The sequence below is a fragment of the Chiloscyllium plagiosum genome, unplaced genomic scaffold, assembly GCF_037043375.1.
Source record: "Chiloscyllium plagiosum isolate Xiang-an unplaced genomic scaffold, Cpla_swu_hap1 HiC_scaffold_35, whole genome shotgun sequence".
In the NCBI taxonomy this organism is placed as follows: Eukaryota; Metazoa; Chordata; class Chondrichthyes; order Orectolobiformes; family Hemiscylliidae; genus Chiloscyllium; species Chiloscyllium plagiosum.
This window is the reverse complement of record NW_028270173.1, coordinates 44,374,143-44,389,149: the sequence shown is the minus strand read 5'-3', so window position 1 is coordinate 44,389,149 and position 15,007 is coordinate 44,374,143. Positions and strand designations below refer to the sequence as shown.

Below are 15,007 nucleotides of genomic sequence, written 5' to 3'. Positions count from 1 at the left end.
AGTTTCACCGTGCATGTATTATATTCTCACTGACTGAAGGCCTTTTAAAAACACAAACATGTTACATCCACTGTGTTACCTTTATCTACTTTTCCTGTTACTGTTCAAAGTATTAAGACTGGACATTTTCCATTTTGAAAATAGCACTGACAATTTTAAATAGTATTTTCTGTTTCTTTGAAGCCAATTCTCTATTTGAATATAGATTTCACACCACTATTATGTAGTTCCTTGTACGTAATTTTTTGGATTAGTTTTTGTTCCCTTTTTAATTATCAAAAATGCATTTATAAATCTCCTGTTGACTTGTTTCTCTGTTGAACAGTGCTTCTGAAAGGGATACTGAAGTTCTGAGAATGAAAGCAACCAATGATTCGGTATTCCAAACAGAGGTCCCAGTATGAACAGAATCCAAAACAAGTACTGATTGAATTCATCTGATTCAGTCTTGTGCATGATTAACATTAGCAACAATAGAAGACTCAAACTCCTTCTATCTCACGTGAACGTGCTGGTCTTTCTGTAAATTAGAAGATCGATTCAATCGCTTCTCACACACAGTGCACATGAATGGCCTTTCTCCAGTGTGAACCGGCTGATGTGTCAAAAACCATGTAAATCTCTTCTCACACACGGTGCAGGTAAAAGGCCGCTCGCCAGTGAGTACGCGCTGGTGTGTCAGCAGGTTGGATACTTGGGTAAATCTCTTCCCACACATAGAGCATGTATACAGCCTTTCTATTGTGTGAATTCTCTGGTGTGCAGTTAGATGAGGTGACTGTCTGATTCCCTTCCCACAATGAATGCAAGTGAATGGTCTCTCATCAGTGTGAACTCGCTGATGTGTCTGGAGGATCGAGAATTGACCGAATCCTTCCCCACATACAGAGCAGGTGAATGGCCTCTCCCCAGTGTGGCTGCATCGATTATTTTTCAGTTCAGATGGGTAATTGAAACCTTTACCACAAACAGAGCAGGTGAATGGCCATTCTCCAGTGTGGCAAAGTTAATGATTTTCCAGTTTGGATGGATAATTGAATCCTTTCCCATAGACCCGAAATTTCCAAGACTTCTCCATTGTGTATATGTCCTTGTATCTCTCTCACTTTGATAATCAATTGAATCTCGTTTACATACAAAACAATTGAATAATTATTCTGCATCGTAAGTGCTATTTTTGAGGCTGCATAAATTATAAAACGTTATTTCACAGTCATTCTACTGGAATAGACTCATTTGAGAGTGTGTGTGTGTTGGTGCTTCTCCGGTGACATTCATTCAGGAAATTATTTTCTCATAAACCGAACAGGCAAAAATTAACTCCTTCCACACCCAAAGGTAGATGGCAAGCGGGGTCTGATGAACTGAACGATGCTGTCAGATCTTGATATGATATTTGGTTTGAATTTCCCATCTGCAAATGCTCTTCTTACAATGCCCCTGTAAAAAGGATATCATAAAAGGTATCAGTGTTATAACAGAGTGAATTTGAATTGTACAATTCTAGTTTCCACAGAATATACTTGCTGAACTTGTTTACTTTCAGCTCTACATTCACTTCCCACTCACTCATTCTATTTGTCTGCATCCCAGCATGATATGGTAACTGCTCTTCCCAAGACCAAAAGAAATTATAGATTTGTTAACACAACCCAATTCATCTTGTAAACCATCTTCCTACCCATTGACTTCATCTATCCTTTCTGATACATTGGGAAAGCAGAAACATAATCAAGGCACCTCATTCTCTAGTCATTATCTGTTCTACCCTCTTCCATCAGGCAGAACACATCGAATTTATATGAAATTTGTTTGCATTGAAAAAACAGCTTTTCCCCTGTCGTTACCAGACTTTTGAATTGACCTCTTTAGTGTTAGTGCTGATCTCTCTCTGCACCATCTCAGTAGCTGGAACATTGTATCCTGCATTCTGTTGCTATCCTCATGCAATTGAAAAGAATGGACTGGCTGTAAAGCAGGCGAGCCAACAATTTTAACTGTACTTCAATACATGTATCAATGATAAATCAAATCAAATCAAATCTGCCTCTTCTCGGTGTCAACATCCAAACCCATCACAGGATCCAAAACTTATTTCTCTTTTGGTTGACTATCCCTTTATTCCTCATGGTCTATGACTGGCTGTATTCATTTCTCCGCTTGCTGAATCCCCTGAATATTCTGAATCTGGCTATGTCAAGTTCTATGCACAACACTTTATCTTCAATATGAGACTCTGTTCCCAATCTATCTGTGTGATAATCAAAAATGTGCATTAAGAGGCTATTCCTCTTTCATCAGCTGACGCCTCAAACTTACAATATATCTGCTTGAAATTAGATATGTTAAGTAAATAAAAATATGTCACTGTCCAGTGTAAAACTGAGTAAGATAGACAGGAGAAAAATATCCTGCCTTCTCAAACGTAATTGAGAAGGCAGGATATTTTTTGCAAATACTCAATAAATTCTGTTCATTGAAAACCACGACTGTAAGGAAAAGCAGAGGAAGCCATTCAGACTGTTGCACCATTCAGTTTTTATCCTGGCCAATCAATGCCCATGTCCGCGCTTCCTGGGAGTATTTGCCTGGCGCCTGAATGAGCTCGAATCTTCCGAGGTGATTCCTAAGAGCACCGAATCAGAAATCTGGACCGATTTAACTTTCAAACTCGAATAATTTCACCGAGAGATATTGTGAGGAAGAATCAAAAACCGTTTGCTCATACACAGAAGACGGGGTATGGCCGTTTTCCGCTGTTTTGTTTTAATGTTGCAGGATAATGGTGCCCTCTGCGATTCCAGCCGCTGCATAATATAATTAGCAGGAGGGCAGCAATGCACAGGAGCAAAAAACCCTGCTTTTTCGAGGGAAGCAAGTCCCATAGACGAGTATGAACATTGGGCCTTCCGGATGTTGAGTCGGGTCGGTTTTTGGGGCGAGGGGATAGCAAGTGAGAGGTGCTGATTGCGGGTGTCGGGGCCCGAATCAGAGTGGCTTCACCTGGTCATTTGGTGTCTGTGGTTACCGTTCTCTTGGCGCTATCGCGCTTCCACCACAAACTCGCTGCCAGTCCCCGCTCACTTTTCTCCTGTCCACCTCATCTGGTTCGAGACAAAGGAGCATCCAGAATGCCTCGCTGCCCGTCCTGGTGAGCACGCACCCTTTCGGCACCATCAAATTCAAAGGTTTGCACAGAGTACTTTCTCAATTGCAGAGCTTTGTGGGTATTGAACTTGCGATTACTGGTTGGCTCTTCAAAAGCTTTGAATTTATTGTGATCAGCCACAAAAAGTGTTTCCCTACTCGCAGAAGTTGTTGCACATTTTCGATTTCGTAATTTTATAGTTATCTTTTTCTACAATTTAGCAAGTTCCCTCAGGCATCGTTGTTGCCCAGTGCAAGATTCAGGACGGTACTTCTGATGATTCACCTCCAGAGTCTTGAGTATAACTTATCCATCGTTTATTCAACCGTTTCATTTCTTGGCTGGCTGGATTGAAAACTTTCCTGAATACAGATAAATGCCTCTTCACACCAACTTATAATGCGTAGATGTCAAATTATCCAAGTTTTGATCTTGTTTCGAACAATTGTAAGAAACAGATGCATTCTCTGTTTACAAAATTAGTCACCCAGTTAGTGATTCTTTACACATATCTTCGCCTGGGTCTGTTTGCCCTATTCCTTATTATTATCGGTCTGATACTTGTTCATTTATGAATCCTTTCACTAATGCTCCAATTCTAACAGCTCTGTTGCAAACGAAGAAATTGGGAATTTTCTTGCTGTGAAAATAGAAATCTCAATTTAATACTTATAAGCAATATAGTTTTTCTCTCTCACTTTTAGCCCAATACAGGTATATATCGCGTGTCGGACAAAGAATGAGATTCTACTGAAGGACGCAAGACAATCTCAGTATAATGTGAAGAAATAGAAACTGAAAGGTAATCATTGTTGTTTGGAATAGATCAACAATGGGAATTACATATTCAGATGTATGTGACGTTTATGCAAAAGCATGCATGAAGAAAAGGGGAGTCAGTTAATATGTTTCGCGCAGAATGGAATAAATACGGTAGCAAGGAATAATCCTGGATTGGTGCACATTAAATCGATATGGATGAAGGAAAGGAATAAAAAGGTAAAGAAAACACCGACAGGAGTAGTCTAACATTTCTGATTTCAAGAAATTCAAATTCCGCTGTGTGCCTTGGTGGTATTCAAACCAAGCTCAGAACATTATATCAATCTTTAAACTCATAGTCCAGAGAGTATAACACTCGGCCTCTTTCGAATTGGGACAAATGGGGTGTGAGGTGATTCACTTTGGTAAGAGTAACAAAAAAATGGGGTATTGGGCTAATGGTCGGATACTTGGTAGTGTGGATGAGCAGAGGGATCTTGGTGTCCATGTGCACAGATCTCTGAAAGTTGCCACCCAGGTAAGTAGTGCGGTGAAAAAGGCATATGGCGTACTGGTTTTTATTGGTAGAGGTATTGAGTTCCGGAGCCCTGAGGTCATGTTGCAGTTGTATAAGACTCTGGTGCGGCCGCATCTGGAGTATTGTGTGCCGTTTTGGTCGACATACTCTAGGAAGGATCTGGAGGGACTCGAACGGGTGCAGAGGAGGTTTACTAGGATGTTGCCTGGTATTGTAGTAAGATCGTATGAGGAAAGGCTGAGGCACTTGGGGCTGTTTTCATTGGAGAAAAGAAGGTTTAGGGGTGACTTGATGGAGGTGTACAAGACGATTAGGGGTTGAGATAGGGTTGACCATGAGAACCTTTTCCACATATGGAGTCAGCCAGTACGAGGGGGCATAGCTTTAAATTAAGGGGTGCTAGGGAAAGGACAGATGTTATGGGTAGATTCTTTACTCAGCGAGTCATGAGTTCATGGAATGCCCTGCCAGTAGCAGTGGTGGACTCTCCCTCTTTATGGACATTTAAACGGGCATTGGATAGGCATATGGAGGATAGTGGGTTCGTGTCGGTTAGGTTGGCTTGCATCGGCGCAACATCGCGGGCCAAAGGGACTGTACTGCGCTGTATTCTTCTATGTTCTATGTTCTAAATGTTGCAACACGTCCAAGCAAGAATCAGTTTCTGGAAGTGTGGATGATGATTTGTAGATGAGGTTCCTTCGAAGGTAAGTGCATTTCTTTTTATCTCCCCCAGGTGTTTATCCAATTTCCATTTTAAGTTAATTGCAGCAGTTTGTACTGCAGTGCAGATGGAGAGGTACGTGCCATTTCCTTAAAACACTTCTTTAAGTTTTCCCCTTTGTCTCCACTTTGTGCCATCTGAGTTAATATTTCTTCGTTTGTCTTCAGGATTTGTTTATTGCTTTGAAAACACTATGGCATAAGTGACTCCTGTTGATGAGCTGGAGAAGGATAAACCCAGCAATTTGTAATCCCGTTATAAAGCTGAGCAAATTCTAAGGTTCATTAAAACTTTATGGCCTTTTTAATAAATTTTGTATGTTCAGGCCTTGTTTAAATTTCAGTTTTGCTTTGTCGAAAATCAAACCCAGTATTAAGTGGTTAATGCCCAGTTTTCCTTTGGCAAATGATGAAAGAGCTTTTTCCTTACCTTTATAATCTGCGCGGTGAAGGCGTTCTTCCTTTGCTTCCTTCCAGCTCATCAACAGGAGTCACTTATGCAATAGTGTTTTCAAAGCAATAAACAAAGCCTGAAGACAAATGAAGAAATATTAACTCAGATGGCACAAAGTGGAGACAAAGGGGAAAATTTAAAGAAGCGTTTTGAGGAAATGGCAGCTACCTCTCCATCTGCTCTGCAGCACAAACTGCTGCAATCAACTTAAAATGGAAATTGGATAAACACGTGGGGGAGACAAAAAGAAATGTAGTTACCTTCGAAGGAACCTCATCTACAAATCATCATCCACACTTCCAGAAACTGATTCTTGCTTGGACGTGTTGCAACATTTAGAACATAGAACATAGAAGAATACAGCGCAGTACAGTCCCTTTGGCCCTCGATGTTGCGCCGATGCAAGCAAACCTAACCTAAACTAGCCCACTATCCTCCATATGCCTATCCAATGCCCGTTTAAATGTCCATAAAGAGGGAGAGTCCACTACTGCTACTGGCAGGGCATTCCATGAACTCACGACTCGCTGAGTAAAGAATCTGCCCCTAACATCTGTCCTATACCTTCCACCCCTTAATTTAAAGCTATGCCCCCTCGTAATAGCTGACTCCATACGTGGAAAAGGTTCTCATGGCCAACCCTATCTAAACCCCTAATCATCTTGTACACCTCTGTCAAGTCACCCCTAAACCTTCTTTTCTCCAATGTAAACAGCCCCAAGTGCCTCAGCCTTTCCTCACACGATCTTCCTACCATTCCAGGCAACATCCTGGTAAACCTCCTCTGCACCCGTTCCAGTGCCTCCACATCCTTCCTATAGTCTGGCGACCAAAACTGCACACAATACTCCAGATGCGGCCGCACCAGAGACTTATACAACTGCAACATGACCTCAGGGCTCCGGAACTCAATACCTCTACCAATAAAAACCAGTACGCCATATGCCTTTTTCACCGCACTACTTACCTGGGTGGCAACTTTCAGAGATCTGTGTACATGGACACCAAGATCCCTCTGCTCATCCACACTACCAAGAATCCGACCATTAGCCCAGTACCCCATCTTTTTGTTACTCTTACCAAAGTGAATCACCTCACACTTAGCTACATTGAACTCCATTTGCCACCTTTCTGCCCAGCTCTGCAACTTATCTATATCCTGCTGTAACTTGACGCATCCTTCCTCACTGTCAACAACTCCACCAACTTTCGTATCATCCGCAAACTTGCTCACCCAACCTTCTAGCCCCTCCTCCAGGTCATTTATAAAAATGACAAACAGCAATGGTCCCAAAACAGATCCTTGCGGAACACCGCTAGTAACTGCATTCCAAGATGAACTTTTACCATCAACTACTACACTCTGTCTTCTTCCAGCCAGCCAATTCCTAATCCAAACCTCCAACTCACCCTCAATGCCATACCTCCGTATCGTTTGCAGTAGCCGACCATGGGGAACCTTATCAAACGCCTTACTAAAATCCATATACAACACATCTACCGCTTTACCCTCGTCTACCTCATTAGTCACCTTCTCAAAGAATTCAAGAAGGTTTGTGAGGCACGACCTGCCCTTTACAAAGTCATGCTGACTATCCTTGATCACATTATTCCTATCCAGATGTTAATAAGTCCTATCCCTTACAATTCTCTCTAAGACTTTGCCCACAACAGAAGTGAGACTCACCGGCCTATAGTTACTAGGGCTATCCATACTCCCCTTCTTGAACAAGGGAACCACGTTTGCTATCCTCTAGTCTTCCGGCTCTATTCCTGTAGACAACGAGGACATAAAAATCAAGGCCAATGGCTCTGCAATCTACTCCCTTACTTCCCAGAGAATCCTAGGATAAATGCCATCAGGCCCAGGGGACTTATCTATTTTCACCCTTCCCAGAATTACCAACATCTCTTCCCTACATACCTCAAAGCCGTCCATTCTAATTAATTGTGACTCAATATTCACATCGGCTTCAATATCCTGTTCCTGCCTGAATACTGACGAAAAGTATTCATTCAGTGTCTCCCCAATCTCTTCAGCCTCCACACGCAACTTCCCACTACTATCCTTGACTGGACCTATTCCTACCCTAGTCATTCTATAGGTATTCCTGACATACCTATAGAAAGCCTTAGGGTTTTCCATAATCCTACTAACGAAGGACTTTTCATGTCCCCTCCTTGCTGCTCTTAGCTCTCTCTTCAGATCATTCCTGGCTACCTTATAACTCTCAATCGCCCCAATTGAACCTTCACGCCTCATCTTTACATAGGCCGCCCTCTTCCATTTAACAAGGAATTCCAATTCCTTATTAAACCACGGCTCCCTCACACGACCCTTTCCTCCCTGTCTGACAGGTACATACTTATCAAGGACAGTCAATAGTTGCTCCTTGAAAAAGCTCCACATATCAATTGTGCCCATGCCTTGAAGCCTACATTTCCAAGTCACGCATCCTAAGTCGTGCTTCACCGCATCATAATTTCCCTGCCCCCAGCTATAACTCTTGCCCTGCAGTGCACACTTATCCCTCTCCATCACTAGAGTAAAAGTCACTGAATTGTGGTCACTGTCCCCAAACTGCTCACCTACCTCCAATTCTAACACCTGGCCTGTTTCGTTACCCAGAACCAAATCCAGTATGGCCTCACCTCTTGTTGGCCTGTCCACATATTGTGTCAGGAAACCCTCCTGCACGCATTGGACAAACACCGACCCATCTAACGAACTTGAGCGATAGCTTTCTGAGTCAATATCTGGAAAGTTAAAGACACCCAAAACAACCACCCTATTACTTTCACTCTTCTCCTGAATCATCTTCGCAATCCTTTCTTCTACGTCTCTAGGACTATTAGGAGGCCTGTAGAAAACTCCTAACAGGGTGACCTCACCTTTCCTATTCCTAAACTCAGCCCAAACTACCTCAGATGGCGAGTCTTCATCCATCGTCCTTTCCACTGCTGTAATACTATCTTTGACAAGAAATGCCACACCACCCCTCTTTTATCCCCACCTCTGAACCTATTAAAACATTTAAATCCTGGAACCTGTAACAGCCAATCCTGTCCCTGTTCTACCCATGCCTCCGTAATAGCCACAACATCGAAATCCCAGGTAACAACCCACGCTGCAAGTTCACCTACCTTATTTCGTATACTTCTTGCATTGAAGTATACACACTTCAAGACACTTTCTTGTTTACAGGCACCCTCCTTTGAGATTAAGATTGACTGAGTTCTGTGTGCAAGGTCTGAATTAAAACAAAAACAATATGTTGAAGACTTTGGAAATCTGAAATAACACATTAAAAAACTCAGGAGAACACCATAACACTCAACATTCTCATTTACAATCATCAATCTCCAAAATGCTTTCCAGTTTCCTGCCTATTCTTCATATACCTTAATGTCTCAAGCATTCAAAACTCTATCCGACTCAGCCTTCAATATTGTCAATAATCTCCGAACCAGAAGTCTTCACGATAGAAAATGCCAAAACTTTATCACTCATTGAGTGAAGAAATTTTCTCATCTGGTTCAGAAATAATTGCTTCTGATCCTGAAACTGTCACTTCTTCAACCAAGGCACAAAATTATATTGAACATCCTCTACGTTTTATTCTGCAAAGCAGATTCAGAATCTTGAATATTTCAGTCAGATGGCCTCTTATTTTACTGAACTCCAGACGCCCAATTTATAGAGCCTCTCCTCACAAAAGAACTGAATCGTTCCATTGTCCAATCTGTTGAACCTTCACTTCACTGCCTCCAATTATAATACATCCTTCATTAAATATGAACAGCAAAACAGTACTTCGCTTTCCGATTGTGATGTTATGCAACCCCTGCACAGCTGCAGAATTTCCTTATAAAAATAAAGATTGACATTTATTTTTCTCATTGCTTGGTGTACATTCGTGATTGCATTTTAATGCTTCGCATGCATGACATTTTGAAGATTGTCATCTTTGAAAAAAAACTTCAGCATCTCTATTTTTGTCATCTGTGAATAATATCATATTTCATTTGTCACACTGTTGCTCACTTAATTAAAAAAAATCACGCAGCTACCTGAGTAAGGAACAGTGCACCAAAGGCATGCACTTTCAAATAAACCTGTACGACCATAACCTGGTGTTGCGCGATTTTTATCTTTATCCACCCCAGTCCAATGTCACCACCTCTACATCATGACTCACTTAATTAAATTGTATCATAGACAAAATTAAAACAATTATTCTTTTATTTTACATAAGTAATGAACATAGATTCCCAATAGCAAAGGCCCCAAAGTTCCTCCTTGCAGCACTCCATTAATCACAGGCTGCCAACTCAGAAATGCCCATGTAACTCTAATTTCAGCTTCTGTCTGGTAACTAATTCTTGACCCTTTCTAACACACGGAGCCGTAAACTTTGTGTATAACCCTTTCCTGTGACAAGCTATCAAAATATTTTTGAAGTCTTTTACTGTACTATTTGCTAGTATCACAGGGTCTGAACAGATTCCCGAGACATAATCGAAAAGGGTTTTGGAGGTTTTGAAGAAATTCGTGAAAGTATCAAGGACTCAGGCACTTCATAAGCAAATACTCAGCAGGTATAAGGCTTTAGCTGCTAAAATTGACAGTTTGTTTAATAATAGTTGAGTTTACAAAGTCAATATGAGGCTATTTGTTCGAAAGGAAGATGATAATAAATGTACTAAACGGCCAATATTTACCAAGTGTAGCTCGTAAAGTGAGAAATTTCATCATTATATGTAGAAGAGGGAAGTCCACAGAATGAATACTGAATACAGGATTAGGGCAAGGAGGTTGGACCCTTGGAGTTGGGACATGAAGAACAAAGATGAAAGGAAGGAAAATGTGGGTAGTATCAAACACTGAACTGGGATCAAACATGCCCCTTAAAATGATCATGAATTGTTAAAGAAATCCACAGATGGAGAAGTCAGACAGGAGTGCACCAAAAGATAGAGGTAATGGTGTCGTTTAACAATGAAAAAAAAATGAAGATTGATATTGCAGTTTCAACACAATGCTCACGTATGGCACATTCATTTTCCTCAGCCAAGTCATTATTATATATCATCATAAACGATTTGTCCCCACCCTCTCCATGAGATGCAGTTTGCTATTGTGATCAGACCCCATTTGTCCGAATTCGAAAGAGGCTGAGTGTTATACTCTCTGGACTATGAGTTTAAAGATTGAGATAATGTTCTGAGCTTGGTTTGAATACCACCCAAGGCACACAGCGGAATTTGAATTTCTTGAAATCTGAAATGAAAGACTACTCCTGTCGGTGTCTTCTTTACCTTTTTATTCCTTTCCTTCATCCATATCGATTTAATGTGCACCAATCCAGGATTTTTCCTTGCTACCGTATTTATTCCATTCTGCACGAAACATATTAACTTACTCCCCTTTTCTTCATGCATACTTTTGCATAAACGTCACATACATCTGAATATGTAATTCCCATTGTTGATCTATTCCAAACAACAATGATGATCTTTCAGTTTCTATTTCTTCACATTATCCTGAGATTGTCTTTCGTCCTTCAGTAGAATCTCATTCTTTGTCCGACATACTATATATACCTGTATAGGGCTAAAAGTGAGAGAGAAAAACTATATTGCTTATAAGTATTAAATTGAGATTTCTATTTTCACAGCAAGAAAATTCCCAATTTCTTCGTATGGAACAGAGGTGTTAGAATTGGAGCATTAGTGAAAGGATTCATAAATGAACAAGTATCAGACCGATAATAATAAGGAATAGTGCAAACAGACCCAGGCGAAGATATGTGTAAAGAATCACGAACTGTGTAACTAATTTTGTAAACAGGGAATTCATCTGTTTCTTACAATTGTTCGAAACAAGATCAAAACTTGGATAATTTGACATCTACGCATTATAAGTTGGTGTGAAGAGGCATTTATCTGTATTCAGGAAAGTTTTCAATCCAGCCAGCCAAGAAATGAAACGGTTGAATAAACGATGGATAAGTTATACTCAAGACACTGGAGGTGAATCATCAGAAGTACCGTCCTGAATCTTGCACTGGGCAACAACGATGCCTGAGGGAACTTGCTAAATTGTAGAAAAAGATAACCATAAAATTACGAAATCGAAAATGTGCAACAACTTCTGCGAGTGGGGAAACACTTTTTGTGGCTGATCACAATAAATTCAACGCTTTTGAAGAGCCAACCAGTAATCGCAAGTTCAATACCCACAATGCTCTGCAATTGAGAAAGTTCTCTGTCCAAACCTTTGAATTTGATGGTGCCGAAAGGGTGCTTGCTCACCAGGACGGGCAGCGGGGCATTCTGGATGCTCCTTTGTCTCGAACCAGATGAGGTGGACAGGAGAAAAGGGAGCGGGGACTGGCAGCGAGTTTGTGGTGGAAGCGCGATAGCGCCAAGAGAACGGTAACCACAGACACCAAATGAACAGGTGAAGCCACTCTGATTCGGGCCCCGACACCCGCAATCAGCACCTCTTAACCATCTCTCACTTGCTATCCCCTCGCCCCAAAAACCGACCCGACTCAACTTCCGGAAGGCCCAATGTTCATACTCGTCTGTGGGACTTGCTTCCCTAGAAAAAGCAGGGTTTTTTGCTCCTGTGCATTGCTGCCCTCCTGCTATTTATATTATGCAGCGGCTGGAATCGCAGAGGGCACTATTATCCTGCAACATTAAAACAAAACAGCGGAAAACCGCCATACCCCGTCTTTTGTGTATGAGGCAAACGGTTTTTGATTCTTCCTCACAATATCTCTCGGTGAAATTATTCGAGTTTGAAAGTTAAATCGGTCTAAACTTCTGATTCAGTGCTCTTAAGAATCACCTCGGAAGATTCGAGCTCATTCAGGCGCCATGCAAATACTCCCAGGAAGCGCGGACATGGGCATTGATTGGCCAGGATAAGAACTGAATGGTGCAACAGTCTGAATGGCTTACTCTGCTTTTCCTTACAGTCGTGGTTTTCAATGAACAGAATTTATTGAGTATTTGCAAACCAGGGATTTTGTTAGTTAATGGGTTGTGGGCATTTTTGTCAAGGCCATTACATGTTAGCCGTCCTCAATTACGTTTGAGAAGGCAGGATATTTTTCTCCTGTCTATCTTATTCAGTTTTACACTGGACAGTGAAATATTTTTATTTACTTAACATATCTAATTTCAAGCAGGTAAATTGTAAGTTTGAGGCGTCAGCTGATGAAAGAGGAATAGCCTCTGAACGCACATTTTCGATTATCACACAGATAGATTGGGAACAGAGTCTTATATTGAAGATAAAGTGTTGTGCATAGAACTTGACATAGCCAGATTCAGAATATTCAGGGGATTCAGCAAGTGGAGAAATGAATACAGCCAGTCATAGACCATGAGGAAAAAAGGGAAAGTCAACCAAAATAGAAATAAGTTTTGGATCCTGTGATGGGTTTGGATGTTGACACCGAGAAGAGGCAGATTTGATTTGATTTGATTTATCATTGATACATGTATTGAAGTACAGTTAAAATTGTTGGATCGCCTGCTTTACAGCCAGGCCATTCTGTACAAATGCATGAGGATAGCAACAGAATGCAGGATACAATGTGCCACCTGCTGAGATGATTCAGAGAGAGATCAGCACTAACACTAAAGAGGTCAATTCAAAAGTCTGGTAACGACAGGGAAAAAGCTGTTTTTTTTAATGCAAACAAATTTCACATAAATTCGATGTGTTCTGCCTTTTGTAAGAGGGTAGAACAGAGAATGACTTGACAATGAGGTGCCTTAATTATGTTTCTGCTTTCCCAATGTATCAGGAAGTATAGGTGAAGTCAATGGGTAGGAAGATGATTTACAAGATGAATTGGGTTGTGTTAACAAATCGATGATGTCTTTTGGTCTTGGGAAGAGCAGTTACCATATCATGCTGGGATGCAGACAAATAGAATGAGTGAGTCGGAAGTGAATGTAGAGCTGAAAGTGAACAAGTTCAGCAAGTATATTCTGTGGAAACTAGAATTGTACAATTCAACTTCACTCTGTTATAACACTGATACCTTTTATGATATCCTTTTTACAGGGGCATTGTAAGAAGAGCATTTGCAGATGGGAAATTCAAACAAAATATCATATCAAGATCTGACAGCGTCGTTCAGTTCATCAGACCCCGCATGCCATCTACCTTTGAATGTGGAAGGAGTTAATCTTTGCTTGTTCGGTTTATGAGAAAAGAATTTCCTGAATGAATGTCACCGGAGAAGCACCAACACACACACACACACTTAAGTGAGTCTATTCCAGTAGAATGACTGTGAAATAACGTTTTATAATTTATGCAGCCTCAAAAATAGCACTTACGATGCAGAATGATTATTCAATTATTTTGTGTGTAAACGAGATTCAATTGATTATCCAAGTGAGAGAGATACAAGGACAGAGACACAATGGAGAAGCCTTGGAAATTTCGGGTCTATGGGAAAGGATTCACTTATCCAAACTGGAAAATCATTAACTTTGCCACACTGGAGAATGGCCATTCACCTGCTCTGTTTGTGGTAAAGGTTTCAATTACCCATCTGAACTGAAAAATAATCGATGCAGCCACACTGGGGAGAGGCCATTCACCTGCTCTGTATGTGGGAAAGGATTCGGTCAATTCTCGATCCTCCAGATACGTCAGCGGGTTCACACTGATGAGAGACCATTAACTTGCATTCATTGTGGGAAGGGAAACAGACAGTCACCTCATCCAATTGCACACCAGAGAATTCACACAATAGAAAGGCTGTATACATGCTCTATGTGTGGGAAGAGATTTACCCAAGTATCCCACCAGCTGACACACCAGCGCGGACGCATTGGCGAGCGGCCTTTTACCTGCCCTGTGTGTGAGAAGAGATTTACATGGTTTTTGACACATCAGCCGGTCCACACTGTAGAAAGGCCATTCATGTGCACTGTGTGTGAGAAGCGATTGAATCGATCTTCTAATTTACAGAAAGACCAGCACGTTCACGTGAGATAGAAGGGGTTTGAGTCTTCTATTGTTGCTAATGTTAATCATGCACAAGACTGAATCAGATGAATTCAATCAGTACTTGTTTTGGATTCTGTTCATACTGGGACCTCTGTTTGGAATACCGAATCATTGGTTGTTTTCATTCTCAGAACTTCAGTATCCCTTTCAGAAGCACTGTTCAACAGAGAAACAAGTCAACAGGAGATTTATAAATGCATTTTTGATAATTAAAATGGGAACAAAAACTAATCCAAAAAATTAAGTATAAGGAACTACATAATAGTGGTGTGAAATATATATTCAAATAGAGAATTGACTTCAAAGAAACAGAAAATACTATTTAAAATTGTCGGT

General features: G+C 40.9%; 2 pseudogenes; one reads left to right on the top strand and one right to left on the bottom strand.

Moving 5' to 3' along the window:
* Positions 1-442: 442 nt before the first annotated feature.
* Positions 443-1,118, bottom strand: LOC148140742 (uncharacterized; annotated as a pseudogene).
* Positions 1,119-14,078: 12,960 nt separating this feature from the next.
* On the top strand, positions 14,079-14,710 carry LOC148140741 (uncharacterized; annotated as a pseudogene).
* The last annotated feature ends 297 nt before the right edge of the window (positions 14,711-15,007 follow it).